Source organism: Pteronotus mesoamericanus, unplaced genomic scaffold (assembly GCF_021234165.1).
Source record: "Pteronotus mesoamericanus isolate MK-2021 breed Mesoamerican mustached bat unplaced genomic scaffold, CSHL_Meso_final contig_40, whole genome shotgun sequence".
NCBI lineage: Eukaryota > Metazoa > Chordata > Mammalia > Chiroptera > Mormoopidae > Pteronotus > Pteronotus mesoamericanus.
In genome coordinates this window covers 9647013-9655527 of record NW_026555150.1, presented here as the reverse complement: position 1 = coordinate 9655527, position 8515 = coordinate 9647013, and the positions used below count along the sequence as shown (strand labels likewise).

At 37.1% G+C, this 8515-nt stretch overlaps 1 pseudogene; it reads left to right on the top strand.

The window, feature by feature from the left end:
* The first annotated feature begins 2011 nt into the window (after positions 1–2011).
* LOC129073338 (ubiquitin-conjugating enzyme E2 E3-like) lies at positions 2012–8222 on the top strand (annotated as a pseudogene).
* Positions 8223–8515: the final 293 nt, after the last annotated feature.

Sequence of the window (8515 nt, the reverse complement as noted above, 5' to 3'; positions counted from 1 at the left end):
TCCAGAAACAATATATATAAGCTCTTTTCTCCTCTGTGTGGGCAACATCTCGTTTCTTTGTTTTGAAATATTTATTTATTTTAGTGATGTGCTTAGATTAATTATGTAGTGTCTATTTACCCTGCAATGTGTAACAACAGGAATCTCTGCTCAGTTTTTAAAAAATGCTTGTTCTTATATTTAAGTTTAGCCAACTAGGGTTCATTCACCCATGGGTCTTTATAGCTGGCACCATATATAGTTATTGCAATATTATTGACTATATTACCTATGCTGTACATTTTCTCTCCTTTGATCCCTGGGTTATTTGGAAGTGTATTTTATAATTATCAAATAGATATTTCCTGTTATCTTTTTGTTACTGATTTCCAGCTTAATTATACTGTGGTCAGATAATCTACTTTGTGGGATTTTAGTCCTTTGAAGTGTAAGACTAGCTTTAGGACTTCTGGTCAAGAAGGCAGCATAGGTAAACACAGCTCACCTCATCACACAACCACATCGAAATTACAACTAAATTATAAAACAACCATCATTCATAACTGTCAGAAATTGAGCTGAATAAAAGTTCTACAACTACAGAATTAAAGAAGAAACCACATCGAGAATGGTTGGAGGGGCAGAGACACAGAATGGGCTGGTCCTACACCCACATTTGGCAGATAAAAATTGGGAGGCATATCTCAGGAGTGAGGAGTCCCAGCCCTACATCAGGGTCCCCAGCCCAGGGTTCGAGTGCCAGGAAGATACGTCCCCATAACTTCTGGCTGTAAAATCAGTGGGGATTGAGGCTGAGAAGCACAGAAACTGCTGGACTCCTTGGAAGTTTCTCATAAAGGGCCCACACACAGGCTTACTCAGATTCACTCCCTCTGAGCTCCAGCATGGGGACAGCAGATTGAAAAGCAACAGAGATATATGGGGAAGAACTGAATTGTCCAGTACCAGGGCAAGAGCTGGGGGACAGCTTTCTCCCAGATAGAAATGTTGGCAGAGTCCTTAGTTCCTTTCCTAAGCCCTCCCTCTTCACGCAGAGCCAGCAGGCAGGCATCATATCTGAGACTCCATCAACCTGTCTCACACTATCTTCCCCACCCTGGTGATTCCTTGAGGCCCTGCCCCACCCAACTTTCAGGCCCACCCAAGCTATTTCCAGTGGTTTTTTCACAGAAATTGCTTGTTTTGGCCTATGCTTCAGGTTTTTCTAAATTCTCTCAAACAAGCAGCATCTGGCTTCAGCGAGCCCAGTACCTCTTGCTAAGTTGCTGCAGGCCCACAAGTTACACAAGTAGCAGCCAGCCTTGGCTCACAACTTGGCCTTGCCTGAGCTTCTCCAAGCCTAGAAAAAGTAACAGCCAACTGCAAATAGCTTTGTAGCTTATGATGGGTGACTCTGGACAGAACACAGGAGGTGGCTGACATAAGATGTGCCAACTACAATCAAGGCTCAACTGCAACAGGAAGGTGTACGTAGCCCACACAGGGGGCACACCATGGGCACCAGCTTAATAGATAGGGAAGGCTGAGCCACTGGACCCTACAAGACACCTACTGCATCAGGCCACTCTACCAGGCCTGGAAAATATAGCAACTCTGCCTAATACATAGAAACAAACACAAGGAGGCTGTCAAAATAAGGGGACAAAGAAACATGACCCCAATGAAAGAACAAAACAAAACTCAAGCAAAATAACTAAACAAAATAGAAACAAGCAAGCTACTAGATGCAGAGTTTGAAGCACTGTTTATAAGGATATTCAAGGAACTTAGTGAGAACCTCAACGATATGAAAAAAATCCAGTCAGAACATGAAGAATACATTAATTAAAATAAAGAACAATTTACAGGGAATCAACAGTACAGTGGATGAAGCTGAGAATCAAATCAATGATTTGGAATATAAGGAAGCAAAAAACAACCAATCAGAACAGTAAGTAGAAAAAAAATCCAAAAAAATGAAGATAATGTAAAGAGCCTCTGGGACAACTTCTAGCATACCAACATTCACATAATGGAGGTGCCGGAAAAAGAGAGAGAGCGAGAAATTGGAAACCTATTTGAAAAAATAATGACAGAAAACTTCCTTAACTTGGTGAAGGAAATGCACATACAAGTCCAGAAAGCACAGAGAGTTCCCCAAAAGATGAACCCAAAGAGGCCTACACCAAGACACATCATAATTAAAGCCAAAGCTTAAAGCAAAGAGAGAATCTTAAAAGCAGCAAGAGAAAAGCAGTTAGTTACCTAGAAGTAAACCCCCATAAGACTGTCAGCTGATTTCTCACAAGAAACTTTGCAGGCTAGAAGGTATTGGCTAGAAATATTCAAAGTGATGAAAAGAAAGGACCTAAAACCAACATTATTCTACCCAGAAAAGCTATAATTTAGAATGGTAGGACAGATAAAGTGGTTCCCAGACAAGAAAAAGCTAAAGGAGTTCATCACCACCAAATCAGTATTATATGAAATGTCAAAGGGTCTTCTTTAAGAGAAAGGCAAAAAATATGAACAATAAAATGGTAATAAATATATATATCAACAACTGAATCTAAAAAACAAAATAAACAAACAAACAGAACAGAAATCATAGATACAGAGAATGTTTTGATGGTTGCCAGATGGGAAGGGGCTGGGGAGATGGGTGAAAAAGGTGAAGGGATTAAGAAGTAAAAATTGGTAGTTACAGAATAGTCATGGGGATGTAAAGTACAGCATTGGAAATAGATGAGCCATAGAACATGTATGCATGATCCATGGACATGTACAACAATGTGGGGATTGTCTGAGGGAGTGGGGGATGCTGAGTGGAAGGGGGCAAAGGGGGAAAAGTTGGGACAACTCTAATAGCATAATCAATAAAATATAATTAAAGCCCTAGCTGATGTGGCTCAGTGGATTGGTGCTGGCCTCTGAACTGAGAGGTCACCGGTTAGATTCCTGGCTAGGGCACATGCCTGGGTTGCAGGCCAGGTCCCCCATTGGGGGCTTGCAAGAGGCAACCAACTGGTGTTTCTTTCCCTCTTTCTCCCTCTCTTCCTCTCTTTCTAAAAATAAATAAATAGGCACAATCTTAAAAAACAATCTTAAAAGACTTAAAAATATAATTAAAATTTTTAAAATATCTTAAAAATATAATTAAAAAAGACTGGCCCTGGCTCATGTGGCTCAGTGGATTGAGCTCCGGTCTGTAAACCAAAAGGTCCCAGGTTCAATTCCCAGTCTGGACACATGCCTGGGTTGCAGGCCAGTTTCTCCAGTTGGGGACATGCAAGAGGCAACCAACTGATGTATCTCTCACTCATTGATGTTTTTCTCCCTCTCTTTTTCCCTCCCTTCCTCTCTCTCTAAGAAGTAAATAAATAAAATCTTTTTTAAAAACACTGGCTTTATAGCCTATAGTATGGTAAATGTTGGTGAATGTTTCACTTTTATTTGATAGAGCATATGTATAACCTTCAATTTTTGTGTATAGTGTTCTGTATTCAGTAAGTCATCTCTGTTGATCATGTTCAATGATTCTCAATTTTTTTTACCTGTTTTTTCTACCAATTACTAGGAGAAATGCATATAAATCTACTAACTTGATTGTGAATTTCTTTATTCTCTTACTTTTGTTATTTTTTACTGTATATATTTTCTATGCTATTAGGTATATGTAAATTTTAGATTGTTATAATTTTCTGTTGAAACAAATATTTTCTAATTATGAAACATCTTTATTTATCTCTGTAGTGCAGATTCCCTTAAAGTCTATTCTGTCTGACATTTATATAGTTATTTTTTTATAGGATGCAATAGAAGCTTCCACTTTGCATATATTAGAATAGAAGGAAGATCTAAAATAAATAATCTAAGGTTCCACTTTAGGAACTAGAAAAAAGCAAATTGTAGCAAAATTGCAGGATACAAGGTTAATATACAAAAGTTAATTGATTTTATACACACACACTTCTCAATGGACACTTGGAATTTGAAATTTTAAAAAAGTGTGTGTGCTGAAAATAGAGAAAGTAGGAATTTTTGAGAGTGAGGAAGGGATAGAATAGACTAAAAGGATAAATTGAGGCTATATTATGAAGGACAAGGGAAAATTTTGGATCTGTTTTTTAGACTTTTCACAATTTAACTTGTGGCAGGAAGTGTACAGGATGGATTGGAAAGAAGACAATGGGAACTGGAATTCCTAGAGGCAGAGAAACTAGTTCAGGAGCTAAGAACATGATTGTGCAATTGGAAAGATAATGAAGGCTTGGATTGCATCCATGGCAATGAAGACAAGGAGGAGACGACAGGTTAATTCATTCAATATATGATTTGAGTAGGTATCTACTAGGTGTTGGGCATTATTTTACTCACTGGGGATATAACAGCTAAAAAGAGATCACCCATTGGAGGGGTATCAAGCGGAGTTTAAATGACAGTAGTTGGTGTCTGATTAGAGGTCTGGGGGACATCCAGATGGATTTATGCATATTTAGGGGGCAGCTGAAAAGACATTTTGAAGATTAATAGTAAGGAAGAAACTGGAAATACAGTCCTTGCATATAGGAGACAGTGAAAACTATGGGAGGAGATGACACCAAGAACAGGTGTATAAGATAGAACCTACATCTTGCAAAGCACCTACATCTGTAAGACAAGTAACAAAGAGGAAAAACACTGAAGTTTGTTGAATGCCTATTACATTCCAGGTGCTTTTACATTTTACCTGAATGAAATTTCACAATGTACCTATACAGTAGATAGTTTTGCCTTCTCCCTTCCTCTCCCTTCAACAAATGAAGTGGATTCAGAAGTGTAAGAGAACTAAAGGAAATTAAGAAGTGACATTTTCAAGATATTTATATACAGGGTCTGGCAGAAGTAATACTTGCTTGAGTGTGGTTGATAGGGCAATAATATGGATGCAATAATTTATAGTCTTAATTTGAACATTTCACCTAAAATGTCAAATGGTGTGCCTGAGTGTGATATTGTTACATTACAGAATTACAGGCTTCTGATTTTGTAATAAAAAGGGGTGTTTTTTGTACTGGACCCTTTAGTTATCCTGATTTATTTTGTTTATTGTTTGCGTGGTATATCATTTTGCCATTTGTTTATTTTACCATTTTATATCCTTACATTTAAAATGTGTCTCTTCTGCTCTGGCTGGTGTGGCTCAGTTGGTTGGACAGCGTCCTGTGAACCAAAAGGTCACCATTTGGATTCCTGGTCAAGGCACATGGGTGGGTTGTGGGTTTGGTCCCAAGTTGGGGCATGTATGGAAGGCAACCAGTTGGTGTTTCTCTCTCACATTGATGTTTCTCTCTCTCCCTTTTCCCCTCCCTTCCCCTCTCTCTAAAATCAAAAATTAAAATTAAAATTAAAAAGAAAATAAAATGTGTCTCTTCCATCTTTGTTAAAGTAGACAGGTTTGCAGGAATTATCAACTTCCAGAGACCCAAGGATCCAAATAATTTATTAAATGGCTGGTCTCAGAAACTGAAGTCACTGATGTCTCTAGTTAATAAAAGTACATATCTCATAGTCAAAGAAGAGATGATACATAATCTACAATAAGGATTTAAATGCCTTTAATGCCTTCAGAAAAATGTTTTAATTGGAAGTCATTAAATAAAGACTGTTAAGGTGTATATGTTTTTTTTTCTATTCTCAGACCCTTTGTCTAAAATTTAAATCAGAGTGAATGTGTTTGAGGATCCTTTCGACCTTTAATCTCCCTGATTTCATTGTTTACTTTTTATTTGCAATTGGTACAAAAATATAATACACTTTTATTGCCTGAGTACTCAAAAATTGTATCATAACTTACCCAATGTTCTTCTATTTTTTGAAATATTTGTAGCTATTATTTAGCTATTTTTTGTTTTCATTCAGCTAACAGCCATAATTATAACAAAAGTATATGCACATGTAAAAATTAAAATGTGTCTCTTGCAAGAAGCATATGGTTGAATTTTTCATATAGTTGGGCTGTTTCTTTAATTGAAGAATTAATTCAATTACATTTAATGGAATTATTGATACATTTAAGTTTATCTCTGTCATCTCTGTTTCTTATTTGTGATATCTGCTCTTTGTTTTATTTTCCCCTTTTGTATTTATGAAGTTATGTACTTTTGGATTTATGAAGTTTGTTTTACTTTTTTAATTTTTTTAAATGTATTTATTTTTAGAGTGGAGAATGGGGGGAGAGAGGGAGAGAAACATCAATGCATAGTTGCCTCTTGCACCCTGTCCCCAAAATGGGGACCTGGCCAGCAACCCAGGCATGTGCCCTGACTGGGAATCGAACCAGAGACCCTTTGGTTTGCAGGCCGGCACTCAATCCACTGAGCCACACCAGCCATTATTTTTTAAATGGAATATTATGAACACAAGTGAAGCTATAATTCCTTACCTAGCAGGTCTCTGCAGTGATATGACAAGTAGCAGAGAAACATAGAATAGCTTAATTCCCCTTTCAGTGTATAAACCATGGTAATATGTGTGATAATGTGTAAGGCTTGGAGAAGGTCTGCAAGGACAGTCAAGCTGACTCCTCCATAGGATTCTTGGGGCAGGTAGTTAAAATAACACAACAGCAAAATGCAAATATACACCTGAAGCTAATACAAAATAATATTGAATGTAAACTTTAATAGAAAAAAATGAAAAATGTAAATGTGCTTGTGTTCTGCTGTGAAGTGAAACATTTTCCTCTAATACTAATATTCCTACAAATATGTGAGAAGTGTCTTTCTTTTTAAATTTTATGTGCATATGTATGTGTATATATATTTATTTATTTTTAGAGGGAGGGTAAGACAAGGAGAAATAGAGGGAGAGAAACATCAATGTGAGAGAGAAACATCGATCTATTGCTTCTTGCATGCGCCCCAACTGGGGTCCGGGCCCACAACCTAGATATGTGCTCTGACCTAGAATTGAATGAGCAATCTTTTTTAAATTTTATTTTTCAATTATAGTTTACATTCGCTATTATTTTGTATTAGTTTTAGGTGTACAGCATAATGGTTAGACAATCACATACTTTACAAAGTGGTTTCCCCAGTATTTCAAGTATTCACCTGGCACTGTACATACTTATCACAATAATATTGACTATATTCTTCATGCTGTATTTTACATCCCCATGACTATTTTTTAACTACCAAATTGTACTTTTAACCTCTTCACGTTTTTACCTAAACCCCAATCCACACCTCTCTGACAACTATCAGTCTGCTCTCTGTATCCATAAGTGTGTTACGAAGTCTGTTTTAAATAAACTTTTTATTTTGGAATAATTTTAGATTTACAGGAAAGTTGCAAGTATTATACAGAGAGTTCCCATATACCCAGTTTCAATTTCCCTTAATTTTAATTTCCCCCAATGCTATTATTTGTTGAAATTAAGATATTCAGTGCCACATCATTAACTAAACTTCAGATTTTATTCATATTTCACTACTTTTTTCCATTAGTGTTCTTTTTCTGTTTCAGGATCCAATCTACAATACCACATTGTTTTTAATCATCCTGTCTCCTTAGTCTCCTCTAATCTGTGACACTTTCTCAGTCTTTAATCTTAACAGTTTTGAGCTCTGACTCCTAGACTCTGCTACCAGAGCCCTCTAGGCTTAGGCAAAGGTCTGATGATGAGAGCGCCAGCACCAGCAGTAGTAATTCAAATGCATACAAGTGAAACCCAGCTGCTCCAGTGCCTGAAGAATAAAAAGAAAGAAAACCTTTCACCCAGCAGAAGAAAAACACCAAACTCTGTAACGAAACCACTGCTAAGTTTTCCACTAGTGCTACAAGAATTCAGAGGGAGCTATCTGAAATAACTCTTGATCCTCCTAACTGGGTCTAAAGGATATAACATTTATTAATAGAGATGGGCTATACTTGCTCCAGGTTCTCTACATGAAGGTGGTATGTTTTTTCTAGATATAACATTTTCATCCAGTTATCCATTTAAGCCACCAAAGGTTACTTTCTGTACCAGAATCTACCACTACAACATCAACAGTCAATGGGTCAGCTGTCTGGACATTCTTAAAGACAACTGAAGTCCTGCTTCGACTGTTTCAAAGGTTTTGCCATTGATTTGTTCTCTTTTGACAGATTACAACCCTGCACATCCTCTGGTTGAAAGCATAGCCACTCAGTTTTTGACCAAGAGGGCAGAACATGACAAGATCGCCAGACAGTGGACCAAGAGATATGTGACATAATTCACATAATTTGTATGCAGGGTGAAGGAGTAAAAGGAAACTTCTCACTTTGCTGCAAACTTACAATACAGATTTCTGAATATATGTTATACTGATTCTACTCTCTGTTTTTATCCTTTGGAAGCTGGGAGGCACCTCAAAAAGGTAAATACTATCAATAGTAGAACTTCTTAGCTGTAGATTAGTTGTTTAAAGTGCCTACCTGCAAGCCTGGCTTCTTTAAGATATCAAAATTTATTTTGTGATATTCTAAGGGTATTGGTCCTGAAGGCTATCATATACCATAGTGCATT